Raw genomic sequence first — 4,654 nt, 5'->3', positions numbered from 1 at the left:
CCCTCAATTCTTGGACACACCCCTTCGGTTAAGCCCCACCCCAAGCCCTTGGCCACACCCCCTCCCTTAGGCCCCACCCCAACCCTTGGCCACACCCTTTCTGTTAAGCCCCACCCCTAAACCCTTGGCCACACCCCCTCCCTTAGGCCCCACCCCTTCACTCCCATTCCCAGTCACCAACCACCCCCAAGCTCTGCCCCTTCCAGGTCACACCCACCCACAGAACACGCCCCCAGGGAAGGCCACGCCCACCTCTCGCTCTCATTGGCCAGAACCTCCAATGCCCACAGAACCTCCTCGGGGTGGTGCCGGCCCAGCTCAGCCTGCGGGGGGCGCTGAGCGTCGGGGGGGCGTGGCCACGGGGGGACACGCCCACCCAGCAGCAGGACACGCCCACTCGGGGAACAGTCCCAAAGCTGACCCAAATTCGCTCCAAATTAACCCAAAAATGAGCCCAAATTCCACCCCAAATCCAGCCCAAATTTACCCCAAATTAACCCAAAAGTCAGCCCAAATTCCACCCCAAATTCACCCAAAATTAACCCAAAACCGAGCCCAAATTCCACCCCAAATCCAGCCCAAATTCACCCAAAAATGAGCCCCAAATTCAGCCCAAATTGACCCAAAAATCAACCCCAAACTCATCCACAATTAACCCAAAAATGAGCCCCAAGTTCACCCAAAATTAAGCCAAAGATTAGCCCAAATTCCACTGCAAATCCAGTCCGAATTTACCCCAAATTAACCCAAAAATCAGCCCAAATTCCACCCCAAATCCAGCCCAAATTCACCCAAAGATGAGCCCCAAAACCAGCCCCAAATTCACCCAAAATTAACTCAAAAACCAGCCCCAAATTCAAAAGTAGTTCACTCAAAAATAAGCTAAAAATGAGCACCAAATTACAGTGAAATTCACCCAAAAATCAGCCCCAAATTTGCCCAAAATTAACCCAAAAATCGGTTTCAAATTCAAACCTAACTAGCCCAAAACAAAACCTAAAAATGACCCCAAATTAAATCAAAATTTACCCAAAAATGACTCCTAAATCCCACCCAAATTAACGCAAAAACAAGCCCAAAACCCCAAACCTAATTAGCCCAACAAGAACCTAAAAATAAGGCCCAAATTCAACCCAAATACACCCAAAAACCAGCCCCAAATTCATCCAAAATTAACTCAAAAATCAGGCCCATGAAAATTAAAATGAAATTCAGCCAAAAATGAGCCCAAAATCCAACCCAAATTCACCTACAAACCAGCCTCAGATTTAACCCAAAAACGAGCCACAAATCCCACCCAAATTCAACCAAAAATCAGCCCCAAATCCAGCCGAAATTAAGTCAAAATGAGCCCCCAAACCGACCCAAATTCAAACAAAAATCAGCCCCAAATTCGCCCAAAAATGAACCCCAAAACCCACTTAAATTCACCCAAAAATGAACCTCAAATTCAACCCAAATTCACCCAAAAACAATCCCCAAATCCCACCCAAATTTACCCAAAAATCAGCCCTAAATTGACCCAAAAATGAGCCCCCAAACCGATCCGAATTCAAACAAAAATGAACCTCAAATTCAACCCAAATTCACCCAAAAATCAGCCCCAAATTTGCCCAAAAATGAAGCCCAAAACCCACTTAAATTCACCCAAAAAACAACCTCAAATTCAACCCAAATTTACGCAAGATCGAGCCCCAAAATAAAACAAAAATGAACCCCAAATTCAACCCAAATTCACCCAAAAATCAGCCCCAAATTGACGCAAAAATCAGCCCCAAAACCAACCCAAATTCAACCAAAAATGAGCTTCAAATTCAACCCAAAATTAACCCAAAAATGAGCCCCAAATCCCACCCAAATTCCCCCCCAAATCCGAGGCCCTGCCCACCCTTCCCAAGCCCCGCCCACCTCCGCCTTTTCCAGCCAATCGTTGCGGAGCTCTTGTGGATCCCTGGAATGATTGACAGGTCAGACGTTGATTGACGAGTGATTGACAGGCAGGGGGCGTGGTCAGGAGGCAGGGGCGGGGCTTACCTGCTTGGTGGGCGGGGCTCCAGGAACTCCTCCCCCCTCCCTGCTCCTGCACAGGCGTCGCATCGAGCTCTGAGGGGGCGGGGCCTGTCAGGGGAGGTTCCGCCCTCCCGGCATAAGCCATGCCCACACAGAAAAGGCCACTCCCACCACAGGCCATGCCCCTAAACTCACCAGCACCTCAGGCTCTGCCCCCAATTCCAGGGTGGCCAAAAGCTCCGCCCTCGTGCGGTGGGGCCTGGGGAGGACACGCCCACTCGGGAAACCACACCCACCTGGGGTGGCCACGCCCACACCGGGAAGCCCCACCCCTTCCTAATCATTTCATGGAAGTTCCACGCCCTGCCCAAGCCCCGCCCCCTTGGAAACAATGCCTGCCACAACAAGCTCCACCCTTTCCCAAGCCCCACCCACCCCACAATGCCCAGCCCCTGTAGAAAGCTCCACCCCCTTTCCAAGCCCCACCCACCCCATAAAGCCCCACCCCTGCAGAAAGCTCCACCCCCTCCCCATGGAAGCTCCCCCCCCTTAAAAGCCCCACCCACCCCAGGAAGCTCTGCCCACCCCACAAAGCTCCACCCCATCCCCATGGAAGCTCCACCCCCTTTCCAAGCCCCACCCACCCCACAAAACTCCACCCCTTTCCCATCACAACATGCAAGCCCCACCCCTTTTCCATGAAGTCCCACCCCTTCCTCATCATTTCATGGAAGCTCCACCCCCTCCCCAAGCCCCGCCTCCTTGGAAGCCAGGCCTGCTGCAGCAAGCCCCACCCCTTCCCAAGCCCCACCCACCCCACAACACCTCACCCACCCCCAGGAAGCCCCACCCCCTTCCCATGGGAGTTCCACCCCCCTTTCTAAACCCCACCCACCCCACAAAGCTCTACCCCCTTTCCAAGCCCCGCCCACCTCTTCCCAAGCCTCACCCACCCCACCCCTTTCCCTTTACAACATGCAAGCCCCACCCACCCCAAATAGCTCCACTCCCCACTGAAGCCCCACCCACTTCTTAGGTCACACCCCCAGAGAAAGCTCCACCCCTTTCCCATGCCAAGGAAGCCCTACCCATCACATTTAGCCCCACCCACTGCCCACAGAAGCCCTGCCCCCCTCCCAGGCCCCGCCCCCTCACCTGTCCTGGGGCACGTTCAGCACCCGCTGGAGGCCCCACAGCCCCTCCAGCTCCTGCTCCGCCCCCAGCAGGCGAAGCTCCACCCCCCGGCAACGCTCTGCCCACATCCGGCTCCGCCGCACCCTCAGTGACTCCTCTGGGGAGAAGAGGGGGGTGAGGGGGGTCAGAGACCCCAAAATTACCCCCAAGGACCTCAAAACCACCCCCAAAATCACCCCAAGAGACTCCAGAACCCACCCAGGGACCCCAAAATTACCCCAAGAGACCCTAAAATCCACCCAGGACCGTCCCAAGGGCCTTAAAATTACTCCAAGGGACCCCAAAAGCATCCCCAAAATCACCCCAAGAGACCCCAGAACCCACACAGGGACCCCAAAATTACCCCAAGGGACCCCAAAATGGGCCCAAGACCCCCCAAAATCACCCCAAGGGACCCCAAAACCACCCAAGGACCCCCCCAACCTTCCACAAAGGACCCCCAAACCCCCTTCGGACCCCTCAAAAGAGCCCCAGGACCCCAAATCCTCTCAAAAGACCCCCCGGATTCCTCAAGGGGACCCCAAAAAGGCCCCTTTTGGGGGCGGAACGTTGGTGCTCGGCCGCGGTTTCCGGGCAGACTCACCGAGCCGCAGCGCCGCCTCCTGAGCGCCCCCTAGCGCCTGCTCCATGCGCCGCACCTCGGCGCGCAGGCGCGACACCTCCCGGCGCAGGTGTGACACCTGCTCGCTCTGCGCCTCCTGGTGGCCCGGAGGACTAACCGCGGCCTGGGGTGGGGGGGAGGGAACGACGCCCTAAAAATGACCCACATTCACTCAAAATTAACTCAAAAATCAGCTCTGGGGACCTCAAAATCCATATGAACCCAAAACACCCCAAATCCAGCCCAAATTAGCCCAAAAATAACCCCAAGTTCAATCCAGAATAATCCAGAATTGATCCAAAAATGACACAAATCCACCCAAAATTAACTCAAAACCCACCCAAACCACCCCAAAAATGAGCTCTGGGGACCCCAAAACCCAAATGAACCCAAAAGCCCCAAAATTGACTACAAATTCGGCCCAAAGTAACCCAAAAATGACCCCAAATTCAACCCAAATTCACCCAAAAATGAACTCAAATTGAACCCAAATATCATCCCCAAATTAGCCAAAAAAGAGGCTTCAAAATCACCCCAAAATCAGCCTCAAATCCCACCCAAATTCACCCAAAAACGAGCTCCAAATTCACCCAAAAACCAGCCCCAAATTCACTCAAAATTCACCCAAAATTAACCCAAAAATGAGCCCCAAATCCCACCCAATTTAACCCAAATATCAGCCCCAAATTCAACCCAAATTCACCCAAAATTAACCCAAAAATCCCCCCTAAATTCACCCAAAAATCAGCCCCAAATTCACCCAAAAAACAACCCCAGGAAGCCCCAAATTCAACCCAAATTAACCCAAAAATCAGCCCCAAATTCAACCAAATTCACCCAAAATTAACC

At 53.4% G+C, this 4,654-nt stretch overlaps 1 long non-coding RNA gene across 1 annotated transcript; it reads right to left on the bottom strand.

Moving 5' to 3' along the window:
- Nucleotides 1–227: 227 nt before the first annotated feature.
- LOC113980998 lies at nucleotides 228–2,297 on the bottom strand. The gene is made up of 4 exons (XR_003538293.1): nucleotides 2,206–2,297; nucleotides 2,035–2,103; nucleotides 1,909–1,951; nucleotides 228–323 (listed from the first exon to the last, which is right to left on the bottom strand). It is a non-coding gene; the product is annotated as an uncharacterized LOC113980998 (long non-coding RNA).
- Nucleotides 2,298–4,654: the final 2,357 nt, after the last annotated feature.

This window comes from Neopelma chrysocephalum, unplaced genomic scaffold (genome assembly GCF_003984885.1).
Source record: "Neopelma chrysocephalum unplaced genomic scaffold, ASM398488v2 Primary Assembly neopelma1_95801, whole genome shotgun sequence".
NCBI lineage: Eukaryota > Metazoa > Chordata > Aves > Passeriformes > Pipridae > Neopelma > Neopelma chrysocephalum.
The sequence above is the reverse complement of the archived record's forward strand: the minus strand, read 5'-3'. Positions and strand labels throughout refer to the sequence as shown.